This window comes from Oncorhynchus mykiss, chromosome 7 (genome assembly GCF_013265735.2).
Source record: "Oncorhynchus mykiss isolate Arlee chromosome 7, USDA_OmykA_1.1, whole genome shotgun sequence".
NCBI classification, from domain to species: domain Eukaryota; kingdom Metazoa; phylum Chordata; class Actinopteri; order Salmoniformes; family Salmonidae; genus Oncorhynchus; species Oncorhynchus mykiss.
In genome coordinates, this window is record NC_048571.1 from 31,049,870 (window position 1) to 31,071,715 (window position 21,846).

The 21,846-nt window shown below is 43.2% G+C and overlaps 1 long non-coding RNA gene across 1 annotated transcript; it reads left to right on the forward strand.

Annotated features, from left to right (window-relative positions):
- The first annotated feature begins 2,756 nt into the window (after positions 1–2,756).
- On the forward strand, positions 2,757–21,749 carry LOC118965377. Its single transcript, XR_005052703.1, has 4 exons — positions 2,757–2,890; positions 20,303–20,437; positions 20,540–20,646; positions 20,733–21,749. It is a non-coding gene; the product is annotated as an uncharacterized LOC118965377 (long non-coding RNA).
- Positions 21,750–21,846: the final 97 nt, after the last annotated feature.

The following is a 21,846-nucleotide window of genomic DNA, read 5'->3' on the forward strand; positions in this document are numbered from 1 at the left end:
GAGGAAGGCCCTAAAAATACGATTATTCTTACGATTATTCGTCCATTTACTTAGCTATGTCAACTGCAGTTATTCAATTTCCAGTTTCTCTCTCTTTGATTTCTACTTCTCAGATGAGGGTGTTGTTTAGGTAATCTGTACAAAAACAAAACAGGCTCTTTTAAGAGTCACCCATTTGAAAAAATGTAGGACAATTAGACATCCTATAACCCACACATACACACTCGTGTATCGATCTGATTGATGGATTGTGTTGTGCAGTAAGCAGGCTCAGGTAAATTACTGTGGCTCCTTCCACCTTCAAAGAATAAGAGGGTCAACCATGGAGAATAGTAAGACACTTCATTATTTCTGTAACTACGCTACATTGTTTGTCCTTGTGTGTCTGTGCATGTTTTTAGTATAAAGTACTCTGCAGCCACTTAGTGTGGACACAGTCTCTCTCTTTCACTTTATCCCTTTCCTCTGTCGGTGAACCCCTCCCGCATCGGCGCTGGCTACATAGAGGGCACAGCATGATCAGAGGTGAGAGGTCAATTGGACAGGTCAACAGGAAGTATTATTAAATAGATGCTTTACATTGAAATACAGACAGAGATGTAGTAGTCCCAGAGCTAATGATCCAAGGTCAGTTTTGCATTTCACCTCCTGATGATTATGAAGACTGACAGTGTTATAATAAAAAAAACACAAGGCTTAATCATTCTCTCTCTCTCTCAATCTGTCTGCAGGTATGTTTTGTTATGAGAGGATGCCAACCCCTACTCCTGTCATCGAAAATTAGATATCGAGATGAACCGGTTTCAGAGTATTTACATGATGGATAGGAAGTGTAGTGTACTGTTTTTTCTGTTCCTGGGTTGCTGGTTGTTTCAGGAGTCTCAAAAAACCTCTTACAGCTACCCCCTTTTTTCAATTTCCCGCCTGAAAACATACCCAAATCTAACTGCCTGTAGCTCAGGCTCAGAACCAAGGATATGCATATTCTTGATTTCATTTGAAAGACAACACTCTGAAGTTTGTGTAAATGTGATTTGAATGTAGGAGAATATAACACAAAAGATCTGGTTTAGATAATACAATGAAAAAAACACATGTTTTTTAAATGTTTTATTGTTGTATCATCATCTTTAAAATGAACAAGACAAAACAAACATTCAGATAGGATGATGGGGACAATTTCAGTGAAAAACATAAGACGGCAACAGTACTTGTGCAAAGTTTCCGAATGATAACTTCCAAAATGAGTGTGCTACATGACATTTATCATGAAGTCCCCCAGGTGTCCCACACAAGTAGCCCAAATGTACCCAAGTGGCCAAATTGGTGAAGTTATACATTTTGAATGGAATAACTATATACAAAATACCAAAATGGTAAAAAATATATATACACTGTACATTTACAAAATAACACTTTCATATTTCACTTTCATAATAACACTAACATATTTGGAAGACCCTCAGTCCTCTACACAATATTGTGCTGCTGATGCCAGGTGCCATAGCAGTCTCTTTCTGCTGTAAAGCAGAGGGTCACCAAGCATGTGGTGCAGGTGATGGGGGACTTCATTTTGCAAAGAACACAGCGACGCCTCCATGCTATGCCCTTTTGGCCCTGAGGCACATCCATGCCTGCAGAAATACATTTGGGCAGATGAACACCACTTGTGGCAGGAGCTGGATGAACCAGCTTCAGTGGGGGATGGACACCTTTGTACTGGGGGCTCCCATTTGGAGTCAGTGTCACTGTGAAAGAAAATGTTCCGTTAGAATAGTTTCACATATGAGCTCTGTATCAACAGGTATAATAAACAGATATATATAGAGTACAGGGAACATAAGGTTGAATATATTATTATAGACCTGCTAGATCTACTGTCTCTATTATATTATGACAGACCAGCTAGATCTACTGTCTCCATTTCACTTTGACCATTGTTGTGGGCCTGCCCTCCCCTCAACAGCCTCAAATAGGCTATTTCATGTGTGGGTGGGGTGGGGAGGGAGACACACGCATCTCACATTTCATTACATTACATTTTTATATATTGCTACTCAAATTTAAAAAAATCACAAATAATATTTTATATTATTAATTTCTAACAACGGCATTAGCATGAGAAGAACTTACCAGTCCAAAACGATGTCATCTCCGTTCAAAAAATATTCCTCCATTTGGGAATCGCTAAATGAATCGTCCTCCAACAATCTCTGTCTCACTTTCCCGATCAATTTCTTCTAAAATGATGTGTACATCTGTATATCTAGACTTAGATTTAGCTTTCCCTGACTTAGTCGCCATACCGATTGATATATAAACAGCTGAAGATGCGCTTTACCAAAACAACGCTGTGCGTAACATGCGTTGCTCCTTCCGGAATGAAACTTCAATGTCGAGTGACCCTCTTTAACAAACGCCGGAGTTTACTACATGGGTTGGTCTTCCAACACATAAACATTACATTTTGCCGTTTACCTCAGCTCATTGGCTATCTACCTACCAAGATTTCAAGACGATCAGTGGTCATTGGGTTGAAATACAGTCAATCAACGAAACAGCGGTCATATCATTGGTGCAGAAAGATGTCATTACTTGTTGTCTTCAAATCGGTTTCTTTCAGTCAATACGTCCCGCGAAATGACCCATCAGGTTTGGTTGTGTTACAAACAAACCAGTTGATTGCAATGAAACCAAACATGACTGGAAAAGTCACGTTTAGTGTGTGTATTTACATCAAATGTGTAGTCGAAAATGGAATGAGACGGAATTCACGACACAAGCGGTTCACAAAATGTGTTAGGCTATAAAAATTGATTTTATCAATCAAAAGACTATTCATTGTGTAACAATGAGCATTAGAATTGCAAACAGAAGAAGATCGTCAAAGGTAAACTATTTATTTTATTGCAGTTTGTGATTTTGTTACGCCTGTGCTGGTTGAAATAGTTGTTTTTTATGGGGCTTTATCCTCAGATAATCGCATCGTATTCTTTCGCAGTAAATTATTTTTTAAATCTGACAACGTAGTTGGATTAGCAAGATTCTAGGCTTTCGAAACATTTGAGACACTTGTATTTTCATGAATGATGAATATGACTATTTATGTAGCGATCACTGTATGTTGTCGAATTTCATCCCGTTCGGTGCGCAGAGAGGTTAAACAACCAGAATTACAATTTCATACTCATGTCACAACGGCCATAAAGCTAGCCAGCTAACGTACGCTAACCTCATTCTGTACAAATGTGCCACCGCCACATTCAAACGAGGCTGCAAAGAAAACGAATGGGACTGTAGCGACTGTGGTGACATCAAAATCTGGGGTGTGAACTACGTTTCTATTCAAGCATTGATTGACATGGTAATGGCTCTATAGTATTGCAGAAAAGTTGAAAAAAAACGGACCCCTCCGACGCTCTCTGTTACATCGTGATGTGTCATGGCGTAACGTACAGCACGAATAAAGCAATTAATTATGTCTTACCTGTCTTGCCTCTCTCCACCAGGTGCAGCTCTTCTCTCACCGTTTACAAACAAGAAAGGGACAGGGTAAGGGGGAATACCTAGTCATTTTTTGCATCATTAGTGCAAGCTATCATGACTCTCAAAAGCTGCTGTTTATTTCTGAAGATCACTTGAGCACCGCCCTAAAAACGATTCAAATTCGACACAAACCTTCAAATAGGTATGTAATGACACATTATATAAACTCTATATAGTGTTTTATTTACATTTGAAAAGAGATAAGGTGATAAGTTGGACAGATCGTGTGAAATAAGCCGTTTCCCCCACACGACATCTCTCACTATCACGCAATAAGTTTTGCTTCCCCGCCCACCATTTTTAAAAAGACACGACGAAGATCATTGCCTTCTTGAATCGTGCAGAGATGGGCATCATGAAGGTCTCATCATTGATTTTGTTGGAAAGGGGAGAAATTGTGCTTTACATTGGTATTGATATCACAGTTGATCTGGAAGTATTACATTTTTTGGCCGCTAAAATAAGGTCAATTGTACGGACCAGCGCAATGTACAAAAGTGAGTGAGTTTACGTTAGCTGTCTAATGTTCGCTAGCTTGCTAAATAGTGATTTTACGACAAAAAATATGCATAATCGTTTACCTCTACATTAACTAACATGTTCCGCTCAACTGTACATTTTTTGCATGATTTGTTATGACATTATAATCACTTACATTTACATTTCACTTACATTTTTTTCAGCCATCTATATTGAAGAAAGTCTGCAGCCTTGTGTCGCATACCGTCAAATTCATCATGGGAACCACGATATGATTGGTCATTGCCCAGTAGTCAAGGCTGGTGATTTGCATAAAGTTGGGAAATGTACTTTTAGACCGCCTCCCACGCCACGTTCGCTCCACCCAGCAGTCCCCCACCCACTCCGCTTCTCACTGGTTTCCTTCCATTGAAAATTAATGGAAAGTGGTGTTTCACCATGCGGCACCACATGCCAGTGTACACGAAGGGTCACTGGACATGTTAGCTAGCTAGCTATGTCAACCGGGTGTTTTCTTGTCTAGTCTTAGCTAGAATACCGATGTTTTACAAACAAAACACTAGCTAGCTAAATTAGCTACCTAATATCACATAGGCCAGAACCTAAACATATTGACTTAGCTAGCTAATATCACCTCTGCTCTAAAAGTTACTGTCCCTAAGATACAGTAGCTAGCTAGCTAACATTAACATTAGCTGACGTTAACAGAGAAACTTTGACAACAACCACAACCAGAAATTAATTAGCGACTGCGATGAAATACACTATTACAAATAATGTTATACTAGCTACAATTACATATTTTTAACTTTTTGAAATTTTCTCTGGCTGGCCGTTGGAAAGTCAGGCTACGAGGCAGGCTCGAGCTGCAAGGCAGACGGCTCGAGCAGCAGAGGCCACCACTGCTGGATCATGTGTTTTTGGTTAATTAAGAGGTGATGCTAGCTCCTTAAGGATCGGACCCTTTAATTTATTTTTTGCCTAATATGATATCCCCAAATCTGCCTGTAGCTAAGGACCTGAAGCAAGGATATGTATATTCTTGATACCATTTCAACATAAACAACTTGCAGTTTGTGGAAATGTTAAATGAATGTAGGAGAATATAACACATTAAAAGATAATATAAAGAAAAATAAATACGTAAAAAAAAAAATGTCCATCATCTTTGAAAGGCCACAATGTATTATTCCAGTTTAGGTGCAATTTCGATTTTGGCCACTAGGTGGCAGCAGTGTATGTGCAAAGTTAACTGATCCAATGAACCATTGCATTACTGTTCAAAATGTTGTATCAAGTCTACCCAAATGTGCCTAATTGGTTTATTGATACATTTTCAATCGTCAGTACATAACTGTGCACTCTTCCAACAATAGCATGCTATCATTTTACTGTAATAGCTACTGTAAATTGTAGAGTGCAGTTCATATACCAATAATTGATGTTTTATGGCCATATCAGCTATACCTATGTCCTAGGAAATGTTCTTGTCATTTACAACGTCATGCTAATCACATTAGTGCACTTTAGCACACCTTCCCGCGGGGACGAAACCGATCCTATAGGATACTTCAGCAAGCATTGATGTTGGCAATTGAAGATACATGTATGCTGCCATTTGTTATGTTGAAAATTACAATCACAGACTTGTAAAACAGACAGGAAATAGTATGAGAAGTTATACTGTAACGGTTTTCTTTAGGTGAAGGAGAGTCGGACCAAAATGCAGCATTGTGATGATTCATGTTTGTTTAAAAAAGGAAAAACTATACATGAATAAACTACAAAAATAATGAAATGTGAAAACCTAACAGCCTATCTGGTGACAACAAAACACAGAGACAGGAACAATCACCCACAAACACACAGTGAAACTCAGGCTACCTAAATATGGTTCCCAATCAGAGACAATGACTAACACCTGCCTCTGATTGAGAACCATATCAGGCCAGACATAGAAATAGACAAACAAGACATCCAACATAGAATGCCCACCCAGCTCATGTCCTGACCAACACTAAAACAAGGAAAACACACACGAACGATGGTCAGAACGTGACAGTACCCCCCCTCCAAGGTGCGGACTCCGAACGCACAACCTAAACCTATAGGGGAGGGTGTGGGTGGGCATCTGTCCGCGGTGGCGGCTCTGGCGCTGGACGTGGACCCCACTCCATAAATGTCTTAGTCCACCTCCTTAGCGTCCCTAGATAGGCGACCCTCGCCGCCGACCTTGGCCTAGTAGTCCTCACCAAGGGCCCCACTGGACTGAGGGGCAGCTCGGGACTGAGGGGTAGCTCGGGACTGAGGGGAAGCTCGGGACTGAGGGGAAGCTCGGGACTGAGGGGAAGCTCGGGACTGAGGGGAAGCTCGGCACTGAGGGGAAGCTCGGCACTGAGAGGAAGCTCGGCACTGAGAGGAAGCTCGGCACTGGCGGATCTGGAAGATCCTGGCTAACTGACAGCTCTGGCTGCTCCATGCTGACTGGCTGCTCCATGCTGACTGGCTGCTCCATGCTGACTGGCTGCTCCATGCTGACTGGCTGCTCCATGCTGACTGGGGGCTCTGGCTGCTCCATGCTGACTGGCGGCTCTGGCTGCTCCATGCTGACTGGCGGCTCTGGCTGCTCCATGCTGACTGGCGGCTCTGGCTGCTCCATGCTGACTGGCGGCTCTGGCTGCTCCATGCTGACTGGCGGCTCTGGCTGCTCCATGCTGACTGGCGGCTCTGGCTGCTCCATGCTGACTGGCGGCTCTGGCTGCTCCATGCTGACTGGCGGCTCTGGCTGCTCCATGCTGACTGGCGGCTCTGGATGCTCCATACAGACTGGCAGCTCTGGCTGCTCCATACAGACTGACAGTTCTGGCTGCTCCTTGCAGACTGGCAGCTCTGGCGGCTCCTAGCAGACTGGCAGCTCTGGCGGCATCTTGCAGACAGGCAGCTCTGGCGGCATCCTGCAGACTGGCAGCTCTGGCGGCTCTATGCAGACTGGCAGCTCTATGCAGACTGGCAGCTCTATGCAGACTGGCAGCTCCTTGCAGACTGGCAGCTCCTTGCAGACTGGCAGCTCCTTGCAGACTGGCAGCTCTATGCAGACTGGAGACTCCGGCAGCGCTGTAGAGACGGAAGGCTCTGGCAGCGCTAAACAGGCGGGACACTCTGGCAGCGCTGGAGAGGAGGAAGGCTCCAACTGCGCTGAACAGGCGGGAGACTCCGGCAGCACTGTAGAGGCGGAAGGCTCTGGCAGTGCTAGATAGGCGGGAGACTCCGGCAGCGCTGGAGAGGAAGGCTCTGAAAGCGCTGGACAGGCGAGGCGCACTGTAGGCCTGATGCGTGGTGCTGGCACTGGTGGTACTGGGCCGAGAACACGCACAGGAAGCCTGGTGCGGGAGGCTGCCACCGGAGGGCTGGTGTGTGGAGGTGGCACAGGATGGACCGGACCGTGAAGGCGTACTGGAGATCTTGAGAGCAGGGCTGGCACAGGACGTGCAAGGCTAGGGAGGTGCACAGGAGGCCTACTGCGTGAGGATGGCACAATCTTCACCAGCCGACTAACACGCACCTCAGGACGAGTATGGAGCGCTGACCCAGGTGCCATCAAATCCCCGATACGCTCCGTCGGGCGAATTCCGTACCTAAAGCACCAACACAGCAACTCCCTCATAACTCTCTCCAATTTCCCCATTAACTCCTTCACAGTCTCTGCTTCGCTCACCTCCAACACCGGCTCTGGTTCTGGTCTCCTCCTTGGCTCCTCACGATAAACAGGGGGAGTTGGCTCAGGTCTGAACCCTGACTCTGCCACACTCTCCCTGAGCCCCCCCCCCAAGAAATGTTTGGGGCTGACTCTCAGGCTTCCATGGGGCGGCGATATTCTCCTGGCTGAGCTCAGGGTCCTCTTCCGTCTAATTCGTCCTCCCATGTCCAGTCCTCCTCGCGCTGCTCCTGCTGCCTTTCATCACGCCACTTGGACCTGTTGTGGTGGGTGATTCTGTAACAGTTTTCTTTAGGCGAAGGAGAGTCAGACCAAAATGCAGCGTTGTGATGATTCATGTTTGTTTAATAAAGGAAAAACTATACATGCTTAAACTACAAAATAATGACATGTAAAAACCTAAACAGTCCTATCTGGTGCAAACACAGAGACAGGAACAATCACCCACAAACACACAGTGAAACCCAGGCTACCTAAATATGGTTCCCAATCAGAGACAATGACTAACACCTGCCTCTGATTGAGAACCATATCAGGCCAGACATAGAAATAGACAAACAAGACATCCAACATAGAATGCCCACCCAGCTCACGTCCTGACCAACACTAAAACAAGGAAAACACACACGAACGACGGTCAGAACGTGACATATACAGTTGAAGTCGGAAGTTTACATACACTTATGTTATGTACAACACTTATGTTGGAGTCATTAAAACTCCACAAACTACTCCACAAATTTCACAAATTTCTTGTTAACAAACTAGAGTTTTGGCAAGTCGGTTAGGACATCTACTTTGTGCATGACACAAGTATTTTTCCAACAATTGTTTACAGACAGATTATTTCACTTTTATCACTGTATCAATTCAAATTCCAGCACAATTGTAGTGGGTCAGAAGTTTACATACACTAAGTTGACTTTGCCTTTAAACAGCCTGGAAAATTCCAGAAAATGATGCCATGGCTTTAGAAGCTTCCCATAGGCTAATTGACATCATTTGAGTCAATTGGAGGTGTACCTGTGGATGTATTTCAAGCTGACCTTCAAACTCTGTCTCTTTGCTTGACATCATGGGAAAATCAAAAGAAATCCACCCAGACCTCAGAAAACAATTGCAGACGTCCACAAGTCTGGTTCATCCTTGGGTGCAATTTCTAAACGACTTAAGGTACCACGTTCATCTGTACAAACAATAGTATGCAAGTATAAACACCATGGGACCACGCAGCCGTCATACTGCTCAGGAAGGAGACGAGTTCTGTCTCCTTGAGATGAACGTACTTTGGTGCGAAAAGTGAAAATCAATCCCAGAACAACGGCAAAGAACCTTGTGAAGATCCTGGAGGAAACAGGTGGAAAAGTATCTAGATCCACAGTAAAACGAGTCCTATATCGACATAATCTGAAAGGCCGCTCAGCAAGGAAGAAGCCACTGTTCCAAAACCGCCATTAAAAAAAGCCAGACTACGGTTTGCAACTGCACATGTGGACAAAGACCGTGCTTTTTGGAGAAATGTCCTCTGGTCTGATGAAACAAAAATAGAACTGTTTCGCCATAATGACCATCGTTATATTTGGAGGAGAAAGGGGGAAGCTTGCAAGCCGAAGAACACCATCCCAACCATGAAGCACGGGGGTGACAGCATCATGTTGTGGGGGTGCTTTGCTGCAGGAGGGACTGGTGCAATTCACAAAATAGATGGCTTCATGAGGATGGAATTGTATGTGATTATATTGAAGCAACATCTCAAGACATCAGTCAGGAAGTTAAAGCTTGGTTGAAAATGGGTCTTCCAAATGGACAATGACCCCAAGAATACTCCCAAAGTTGTGGCAAAATGGCTTAAGGACAACAAAGTCAAGGTATTGGAGTGGCCAAAAATCCCTGACCTCACTCCTATAGAAAATTTGGGGCAGAACTGAAAAATCGTGTGTGAGCAAGGAGGCCTACAAACCTGACTCAGTTACACCAGCTCTGTCAGGAGGAATGGGCCAAAATTCACCCAACTTATTGTGGGAAGCTTGTGGAAGACTACCTGAAATGTTTGAACAAATTAAACAATTTAAAGGCAATACTACCAAATACTAATTGAGTATATGTAAACTTATGACCCACTGGGAATTTGATGAAAGAAATAAAAGCTGAAATAAATCAATCTCTCTACTATTATTCTGACATTTCACATTCTTAAAATAAAGTGGTGATCCTAACTGACCTAAAACAGGGAATTTTTACTTGGATTAAATGTCAGGAATTGTGAAAAACTGAGTTTAAATGTATTTGGCTAAGGTGTATGTAAACTTCCGACTTCAACTGTACGTGTCTATACCTCGATTGTAAAATGTAATATTCAACTAACAAATAAGGCAATTTCCGCAATAGAGTGAATGTTGACTTGGTGATGTGAGGTCTTATTTTCAGGTGCAGCAAAAATGTGGCATGCAACCTTCGGTTGTGATGACAAAGAAACACTATTCTCAAAGTTACACAGTTAGTGATACAATTCATAACTTACCCGGTTGAGTTAAGCAGTTTTATCTTCTTCTGTCTTCTCAGAATGTACTACAGTCAAAAGTTCCATGCAGGAAAATGTTCAATGTCTCACAAATATGAGGTGTGCAAAAATAATACATTGAACATTAAGCAGATGCTTTTATCCAAAGCAACAGTATACATGCATTCATTTTCCATTTGTGGTCCCAGGAATCAAACACACAGTCACGTTTTGAGCGCCATTATTTCTTCCATTGACTTTCATGGTCGTTATTTATTTAGCTATTTTAATGGGCTATAGACTACATCTGTAACATTTGAATAGGCTGTTGAAATAACTCAACATGCATGGTTGTAGGCTGCATCAATCCTTCCGCCTAGGTAGCAGATGATCAAATACAATGATTCTACCTCCTAGACTACAACAACACACTGCAATGAGGAATTCATTTTTAGATGTACACAATTATTGTCTAAGCTGTAAACTGCAGTGATCTAGGTTCATTTGAATAACCGTTCAAATGTCCTTTTGTTTCATGCCGAAATAAAGCCCTGATTATACAACTATTTGGATCAGTTATGGGTTTATTCTTGACTGTTTACAAGGTACAGAAAATTACATTAGGCTGTATCAGTGTTTACAGATAGGTCTACCATAGAAAAATAGGCTGTAGCCTATGACACTGAGATGTGCTGTCAGTTATGGATCATGTATCCCAAGTCGTCCTATAATTAACATGGCCACCAACATATGCTTAAAAATCGCTAATGTCATTATATTAAGCCAGGATTGGCCGAATGACAGAAATTAATAGAATTAGTGTGGGGTTCCCCCAAAAAATCGGTAGTAAAATTTAGTTAATTTATAGCATAGATTCTCTAGGATCCTTCTCCATCTAATACCATAACAGGTAGGATTTTCGCTTGCAAATGACCTAGCAAATTCGAAGTGAAATTATTACCTTAACTCGTTTTTTCATTCTTCCATCAACTGCCGAATATAGCCTTACTTCTGAATAAGTTAATCAGCCCAGATATGATGAAGTGGACTCGGCCCGAGTACCATTAGGCGGAACCCAGAGTAATATGATTATGCTGGAGCCTCAAACTGAATAGGCCAGAACCCACCGTGTTGTCTGGGAATGGCATCAGTGAAATAACTGTGAAAACTGTGGCCTCCTAATGGCTATTAGAAATGGAACAGATGGCAGCCTCCCGAGTGGCGCGGCCTGGGGTTCATCCCGGCTGTGACCGGGAGTCCCATAGTGCGGCGCACAATTGGCCTCTAGCAACTTCTTGTGGCGGACGCCTGCAAGCTGGTTTCGGTCATCAGTCGAGCAGTGTTTCCTCAGACACATTGGTGCGGCTTGCTTCCGGGTAAAGTGAGCAGTGTGTTAAGAAGCATCATGGCTTGGCGGGTAATGTTTCGGAGGACGCATGTCTCGACCTTCGCCTCTCCTGAGCCCGTTGGGGAGTTGCTGCGATGAGAGAAGATCGTAACTACCAATTGGGGAGAAAAATTTCCTGAATTACCCAGAAACATTAACACAGCAGGGTTTCTGGGGTATGAAATAGCCTCTAAATAGTTCCCATACTGTTTACATTATACTATACACTGAACACAAATATAAGTGCAACAATTTCAATAATTTAGCTGATTTACAGTTCATATAAGGAAATCAGTCAATTGAAATAGATTATTTAGGCCCTAATCTATTGGTTTCATATGACTAAGAATATAGATAGGCATCTGTTGGTCACAGATACCTTAAAAAAAGGTAGGGGCGTGGATCAGAAAACCAGTCAGTATTTGGTGTGAACACCATTTGCCTCATTCGCATAGAGTTGATTGTGGCCTGTGGAAAGTTGTCCCAAACCTCTCAATAGTTGTGCGAAGTTGCTGGATATTGGCAGGAACTGGAACACACTTTCATATACATCGATCCAGAGCGTTCCAAACATGCTCAATGGATGACATGTCCATGAGAATGTAGGCCATGGAAGAACTGGGACATTGTGTACAGATCCTTGCAATATTATCATGCTGAAACATGAGGTGATGGCGGGGGATGAATGGCACAATAATGACCTCGTCACGGTATCTCTATGCATTCAAATTGCCATCAGTAAAATGCAATTGTGTTCATTTTCCATAGCTTATGCCTGCCCATACCATACCCATTCAGCCCATTCCATACCCATTCTGACAGTTTGTGCAGAGATTATTCGGTTGTGCAAAGCCACAGTTTCATCAGCTGTCCAGGTGGGAGGTCTCAGACAGGTGAAGAAGCCAGATGTGGAGGTCCTGGGCTGGCGTGGTTACACGTGGTCTGAGGTTGTGAGGCCTGTGGGACGTACTGCTAAATTCTCTGGAGGTGGCTTATTGTAGAGAAATTAACATTGAACAAGAACATTCAATTCTCTGGCAACAGAGCATGCCAATTGCACGCTCCCTCAAAACTTGAGACATCTGTGGAATTGTGTTGTGTGACAAAACTGTACATTTTAGAGTGGCATTTTACGGTCCCCAGCACAAGGTGTACCTGTGTAATGATCATGCTGTTTAATCAGTTTCTTGATATTTCACACCTGTCAGGTGGATGGATTATCTTGGAAAAGGAGAACTGCTCACTAACAGGGATGTAAACAAATTTGTGCATAACATTTGAGAGAAATAAGCTTTTTGTGCGTATGGAACATTTCTGGGATAAACACTTTACATGTTGTGTTTATTTTTTGGTTCGGTGGATTAATACCATCAGTGGGACTGCATTCCACATGGTATGAAAAGCTGTTGCTAACTGAATGGTTCGAATATGCTGCCATCAGTGGCACACACTGCAAATGACATTTGTGCAAAGCCAAACACAAAGTGTTCCAATGTGAAGAATTAGAATACTTTATTGTCCACATAACATGGAAATGCCTCAATGCACAGCCAGTCTTGCCCAAGCTGTCCCCCATCTTGTTGCCCACATTACTTTTTTAACTTAACCTTTATAACTAGGCAGGTCAGTTAAGCACACATTCTTATTTACAACAAGTCTACCGGGGAACAGTGGGTTAACTGCCTTGTTCAGGGGCAGAACAACAGATTTTTACCTTGTCAGCTCGGGGATTGGATCCAGCAACCTTTCGGTTACTTGCCCAAAGCTCTAACCGCTAGGCTACCTGCCGCCCTATGATAGCAAGGACCACAATGGAAATAAGTCTGTAGTTGTACTCAATGAATGAGGCAATTTAATATCTATTAATATGTCCAATAAAATACATTTCATGAATCAATTAATTCAGTAATAGTGGCATAGAAACCAGAAAAAAACTGGTTTGTTAAAACAGTGTAATACAAATGATACAAATTCTGTATATCAACAATGAAAAGAACACACAAGTACATTATAAAAACCTTATAGCCACCTGCATCAAACTGTCCATTCTTGCTGCCCACATGATAACGATGATGATAACTGTTTGGATGGTAATTTTCATAAAATAAACAAACAATCCACAACATCTCAGAATTTGGTAACAGTGGGGAGGAACGATTTACAGAAAATGTTGACAAAAATAAACTATTCGATTCTCTGAAAATATTGCATCTTGTCTTTTTTCTATTGATCTGTCAGTGTTCTGCTGATTTCTTTTTTTTCTTTTAAAAAGTCATTAAAATGATTAAAGGTTTAAAAGACACAAACCTCTGGCGTGGAAAAGACTGATGGATCAATGGTCTTACTGCCGTGTTTAGCAAGTGCTAAGGAACCATAGCAAACCATCTACATTGTATTCTTGCATGACAGACTCATAGGGATGTCTTGAAAAAGACTATCAATGTTGCGCTGCTTTTAATGTATTTGTGATCTAGTTTCGCAACTATTTTTCTGGCTTAAACTCTTTCTAGTTGACATATTAATAGTCTCTTAAGGTGTCTGTTAATATATGGCCTCCACAACTTTACAACAAATAATTCAAAAGAACATTCTAGGCTTTCAATACTCTTTTTGTACACCTGTGGAGTAATATCATGGCCATGTTTCAAGCTTGAGGTGGCCACCAAGTGGTTTGTATATGAAGTGCATGTACTGTACACACTGTAAATTTCCAGTTTGGTGATTATATAATGTTTCTTCAGGCACTGGCTCGTAATCAAATGCTGCTGAGGCATTAACAGAAGCTCAGGCTATACAAGGCACCATTTGGGCAAACATGTACAAGAGAAAACATGGATAGCACAAAAATCCTCTCTGGATGACAAAAATAGTTTCCCCAAAGCTTAATAGCTGACAGTACACTTGGTCTCCACAACCCAGACCCACATCAGTGAGAACGTAGCAATGGAATCTAGGTTTGATGGTCAATCTGTACGTGAACAACATTAACCAAATGAAGCACTTTACGAGTGATGTGTGGGTCAGGGTTGTCAAGAGAATGAAAATACAACATTAGCTACATAGCTTTCAGGAAACTCACCCCAGATTGGTGAGAATGCAAGTCAATAATAGGCATATGGGTCTAAAAACATACACTACCGGTTCAAAGGTTTGGGGTCACTGAGAAATGACCTTGCTTCCACGAGCACAACCCCCAAAAATGTGTCCATAAAAATGACATCAAATTGATCAGATATACAGTGTAGACATTGTATATGTTGTAAATTACTATTGTAGCTGGAAACGGCAGATTTTTTATGAAATATCTACATAGGCGTACAGAGGCCCATTATCAGCAACCATCACTCCTGTGGCACGTTGTGTTAGCTAATCCAAGTTTATCATTTAAATGGCTAATTGATCATTATAAAACCATTTTGCAATTATGTTAGCACAGCTGAAAACTGTTGTGCTGATAAAAATAAGCTATAAAACTGTCCTTCTTTAGACTAGTTGAGTACTAGAGCATTAGCATTTGTGGGTTCGATTACAGGCTCAAAATGGCCAGAAACAAATAACTTTCTGCTGAAACTCGTCAGTCTATTCTTGTTCTGAGAAATAATGGCTATTCCATGCGAGAAATTACCAAGAAACTGAAGATCTCGTACAACGCTGTGTACTGTACTACTCCCTTCACAAAACAGCTCAAACTGTCTCTAATCAGAATAGACATTTATTTTTTTACCTTTATTTAACTAGGCAAGTCAGTTAAGAACAAATTATTATTTTCAATGACAGCCTAGGAACAGTGGGTTAACTTCCTTGTTCAGGGGCAGAACGACAGATTTTGACCTTGTCAGCTCAGGGATTCAGTCTTGCAACCTTCACGGTTACTAGTCCAACACTCTAACCAGTTGGCTATCTGCCGCCCCAGAAAGAGGAATGGGAGGCCCCGGTGCACAACTGAGCAAGAGGACAAGTACATTAGTGTCTAGTTTGAGAAACAGACACCTCATAAGTCCTCAACTGGCAGCTTCATTAAATAGTACCTGCAAAACACCAGTCACAACATCAACAGACATGCTCAATGGGATCCGGGCTCTTCGCTGGCCATGGCAGAACACTGACATTCCTGTCTTACAGCAAATCACGCACAGAACGAGCAGTATGGCTGGTGCCCATAGGCAACGTTGTTGCCGGTGATGTCTGGTGAGGACCTGCCTTACAATAGGCCTACAAGCCCTCGGTCCAGCCTCTCAGCCAATTGCGGACAGTCTGAGCGCTGATGGAGAGATTGTGCGTTACTGGTGTAACTCGGGCAGTTGTTGTTGCCATCCTGTACCTTGTTAAGGGTTGCGTCAATTAGAATCTGGTATCAGAACAAGTATGGCACTGAGTCACCGATTGTATACTATGTACTTTTTATTAGCTAAGCAATAAGTGGTAAATGCTATTTTCGTATATACGGGCTCTCGACCCCCCTCGCAGGGCAAACAGAGAACTGACTTGTTCTTGACAAAGATATTATAAATATACCCTGACAGAAAAAGTTCCTGCTTCCGAGCCGGCCTGTCAGAGTAGAGACTGGGCGTGGTTTAGACTCACCCAGCCTATCGTTGATTGTTGTCGTACGAGCTGGTGCCAGCCCCCGGGTGCTCCAGTTGATAGATGTAACTTGCTGTGTCGAGTATCTATGCGCTCATGCTCGATACCGTTATCTCGCACCTGGCTCCTGTTATCTAACAAAAGTTTGTTCTCGCAACACTACGTTCTGAATGCCCCCCCCCCCCCCCCCCCCAACTCATTGCACAGTTCCTGTCTTCATGTTATTCTGTATTTTTCCATCATGAGAAAGGCCCATGGCCCTGAAACTGTTACCAATGTTTCAAGTCAGCTATGTTGCAAAACACATACATACACACAAGCCAACAGCAGATAATATTCAATCACATATATGGTAACGGGCTATAGTGCATAACACAGAATCCTCATACTCCGCCAGTGTCTCTTTTGGGTCACTTTTGCCAGTCCCAAGCCCGGATAAAGGATGAGGGTTGGAATTGTGACATTTAAAAAAACAAGAATCGACAGAAGACAGTTCATTTGTAGTTCTAAAGATATTTAGGGTGTTTTTTACTCACTTTTGGTCTCTCCCGCGACATTATTCCTCTCTCCTACAGCGTCCATCACAATTACATGCACATGGCCAATTATGCAAATTATGTGATGACGTCATTTAGCGCCTTTTAGGACAGCCAATAGCTACTTTCCTTACTGAGGAGTTGGCAACACTGACTAGGCACACTTGAACTCTCACACCCAACTAGGTGGAGAAGCCCCTGACTGCTGCGTGCAGTGCAGTCAGAACGAAAGCGAGTCTTAATCGAACCTAACCAACATGGATAAAAATATAAACCATGGATGTGAGACTGCCATTATGCATAATGTACTTTGTAATATTCATGTTGTACCAGTGCAGTGGTATATTTTTGTATAACCAACTACCGCACCAATGTTAGCATAGCGTTAATTAGCACCCATTTTCACGAGAGCTAGCTAATTAGCAATAGCACCCTTTTGCACTTAAGCTAGCTAATTGCATACAATGAGGGGATCTTATTTGGACAAATGTGCCTACTTGAGTAGTAAGCCTAGGTTTACATGTACAGTACAGTCATGTAATCGATTTGGTCGTTGATTTTCTGTGTTTCTTAAATGTATGCCCTGTTGTGTTTGGTTGGCTCTAAATGTGTATCGTTGATCCTGACGGCCGTTCCCTAAATTACACATAGCGAGTCTTCACAGCCTACACATAGTACATACAATAATGAAATGCCTATTACTAATTTTAATGTGTTGTAATTATCATGCCTTTTATGTGTTTGCTTATTTTGTTTGATGTTAGTGTGTTATTGTAGGGCGAGAGTCCCAAAAATAAAAAAAATGCAGCAGCAGTCAACTTCATCACTGCCCCTTCTGCACATATAAGGTAATATATGGTCAACAACCACATCAAACCTTAAACAGTCCCCAGGGGCCCCTCAAGAGCACTTTAAAAACTTCTTAGGGATAGGCGTCCTATTAACGGGGCAGTTGTAAATCATGCAGCGCCTTGTGTCACGATCGCAGATTTTAGAGAAACAACAAATGTTGGTAGATATAAATGTCTTATATCGGCTGAAAGCTTACATTTGTGTTAATATAACTGCACTGTCCAATTTACAGTAGCTATTACTGCGAAAAAATGCCATGCTGTTGTTTGAGGAGAGCTCCTAACAACAAAACACTTTCTACTGTGATAGATTTGATAAATTCACCTCTGAAGGTGAAATGTGTACTTACAGTCTGAAATCTTGCTCTGATTTATCATCCAAAGGGTTCCAGAGATAACATGAAGTGTCGTTTTGTTAGATAAAATAATTTTTCATATCCTAAAAAGGTCCATATTGCATGCACGATCGATTTTGTATTTCCACTTGTTCAATTTGCAAAGAAAGGAATCTGTGAAAATCTAACCCTAAACGTTGTTTCAACCAGTCAAATCATGTTCGTATTTATTCCCCAGAGATCCTAGAACATAACCAGACTTCACTATATCATTAAGGGTGTAGTATATCCTATAGGATAACAAATTTGGTGAGAGAGTGACGCCTCATGGCACGCCAATGACGGGGGCGGTCTTCACTTGATTGACTGTAACTTTGTCAAATAAGCACCAATCGGGGTCAAACAAAGCTAGCTAGATAGCCAATGAGCTGGGCTTTACGGGAGCATCGGAAACCCTGTATCTGTCACAAAATGTAGCTGCTAACCTTGTGCGACAAGCCTTTCCTTTTGGACAAAAATTATATGAATATGGAGTTATATACACTGCTCAAAAAAATAAAGGGAACACTAAAATAACACATCCTAGATCTGAATGAATGAAATATTCTTATTAAATACTTTTTTTCTTTACATAGTTGCATGTGCTGACAACAAAATCAAACAAAAATGATCAATGGAAATCAAATTCATCAACCCATGGAGGTCTGGATTTGGAGTCACACTCAAAATTAAAGTGGAAAACCACACTACAGGCTGATCCAACTTTGATGTAATGTCCTTAAAACAAGTCAAAATGAGGCTCAGTAGTGTGTGTGGCCTCCACGTGCCTGTATGACCTCCCTACAACATCTGGGCATGTTCCTGATGAGGTGGCGGATGGTGTCCTGAGGGATCTCCTCCCAGACGTGGACTAAAGCATCCGCCAACGCATGGACAGTGTGGTGCAACGTGGCATTGGTGGATGGAGCGAGACATGTCCCAGATGTTCTCAATTGGATTCAGGTCTGGGGAACGAGCTGGCCAGTCCATAGCATCAATGCCTTCCTCTTGCAGGAACTGCTGACACACTCCATCCACATGAGGTCTAGCATTGTCTTGCATTAGGAGGAACCCAGGGCCAACCGCACCAGCATATGGTCTCACAAGGGGTCTGAGGATCTCATCTCGGTAGTAGTCCTGAGGCATGGTCCTAGGGCTCAGAGAGAGAAAGAAAGAAAGAATTAGAGAGAGCATACTAAAATTCACACGGGACACCGGATAAGACAGGAGAAATACTCCAGATATAACAGACTGACCCTAGCCCCCCGACACATAAACTACTGCAGCATAAATATTGGAGGCTGAGACAGGAAAGGTCGGGAGACACTGTGGCCCCGTCCGACGATACCCCCAGACAGGACCAAACAGGCAGTATGTAACCCCACCCACTTTGCCAAGCACAGCCCCCACACCACTAGAGGGATATTTTCAACCACCAACTTACCATCCTGAGACAAGGCTGAGTATAGCCCACAAAGATCTCCGCCACGGCACAACCCGTGGGGTGGGCGCCAACCCAGACAGGAAGATCACGTCAGTGACTCAACCCACTCAAGTGACTCACCCCTCCCAGGGACGGCATGGAAGAGCACCAGTAAGCCAGTGACTCAGCCCCTGTAATAGGGTTAGAGGCAGAGAATCCTAGTGGAGAGGGGAGTACCGGCCAGGCAGAGACAGCAAGGGCGGTTCGTTGCTCCAGTGCCTTTCCGTTCACCTTCACACACCTGGGCCAAACAACCCTCAATCATAGGACCTACTGAAGAGATGAGTCTTCAATAAAGACTTAAAAGTTGAGCTTCGCTCACATGGGTAGGCAGACCATTCCACATTGCACACCCTTTAGTTTGTCCGTTTTCAACTCACACATTTGTACATGAATTTTTCAAACATTCAAATGTCAATAGCTCTTTCGTCCTGTGACCTACTGACTCGAAACAAGGTTCAGAATGTCCACTGACTACTGGACTCTGAGGGTGGTGACCCTGGTACAGAGATGCTTGTTCTGAGCCGGGGCACGGTTCAAAACATGCCCACGTCAGGGGAGATTTAGGCAATCCCTAGCTGCTGGGCTGTTCAGTCCTGGCCCTGGGGGTCTGCTGTACTTTTGTCACTCTGGCCTAAATCTGAGTGGGGTGTATTGGGTTGGGGCGCTACAGGGCTGTGGATTCTTTGGGGCAGGACGGGGTGACCCAGCTATATTGTGTGCAAGTAACACAAGTACTGGACGAATAGTAATTACATGTTGTCAATAGTGTCTTCTAAACCCATATGGGCTGGGAACCAAATGGTGTTAGACACTGAAATAAAATGAATACATTTCTTTCCTCAGTTATGTCAACTGGCTGAGGAAGCAGATGACCCGGAATCCTGGGGACCCCATGGAAGCTGCCCTGAATGACATTAAGCGCCGCGACAAGAAGGCAGATGCACCCCCTCCCCCAACAGCCTTAAAGACCCGGCCAGGGTTAGTATTACATGTGGTATTAGTAATGATAAAAATAACCAGTTATTAGATTTGTATAGAGTGTAACAGTGCTTGTTGTCTCTTGTTTGTTTGTTATTAAAGTCCACTTGGTCGAGCGGTCGCAGCATTTCTGGGGCAGCGATCAGTGCCCCCGGGCAAACTGCAGTCGACGGTGAAGAAGATCTTGGCCCCGAAGTCTGCAGTTCCAAGTAAGTCTCTACACACTGGAGCATTGTATTGAGATCCATTTTGTTTTGACAACCATTTATCTCATACTCTGTTCTGTGTCATACAGGGCTGTCTGCTTCCCGAACAGCTCTGCAATTGGCTCTAAAATCCGCAGATACCTCATATGCAGAGTTGGTCGTTATTGCTGTAGAAGTTGAAAAGTATAAGTTAATTACTGCAATACTGATATTTTTAAATCAAGTTTTGGATTCTGACGGACATAACCTTTTATGTAATGTAACCTCTTTTTTTTTGTCTTGTAATATTCCTCAGACAAAGGAAGGTACATTGGGTAAGGTAGGTTTGGGTGAGAAACCTACCTTGTGTATCATGAAGCATGAATGCTTCTTAATGCTTCTTACTGTAGCCGTCACCCATTCATCCTGCTGCTTGGCTGTAGATTTCCTGCTGTCATGGAGCTGATATCCCCCCCATTCATCCTGCTGCTTGGCTGTAGATTTCCTGCTGTCATGGTGCTGGTATCCCCCCGATTCATTCATCCTGCTGCTTGGCTGTAGATTTCCTGCTGTCATGGTGCTGGTATCCCCCCCATTCATTCATCCTGCTGCTTGGCTGTAGATTTCCTGCTGTCATGGTGTCACATCCTGCTGCTTGGCTGTAGATTTCCTGCTGTCATGGTGCTGGTATCCCCACCATTCATTCATCCTGCTGCTTGGCTGTAGATTTCCTGCTGTCATGGTGCCGGTATCCCCCCCATTCATTCATCCTGCTGCTTGGCTGTAGATTTCCTGCTGTCATGGTGCTGGTATCCCCCCCATTCATTCATCCTGCTGCTTGGCTGTAGATTTCCTGCTGTCTTGGTGCTGGTATCCCCCCCATTCATTCATCCTGCTGCTTTGCTGTAGATTTCCTGCTGTCATGGTGCTGGTATCCCCCCCATTCATTCAGGCTGCTGCTTGGCTGTAGATTTCACGTCATGGTGCTGGTATCCCCCTCCATTCTTTATAAAAAAAATGTTTACCCCTTTTTCTCCCCAATTTCGTGGTATCCAATTGTTGTAGTAGATACTATCTTGTCTCATCGCTACAACTCCCGTACGGGCTCGGGAGAGACGAAGGTTGAAAGTCATGCGTCCTCCGATACACAACCCAACCAGCCGCACTGCTTCTTAACACAGCGCGCATCCAACCCGGAAGCCAGCCGCACCAATGTGTCAGAGG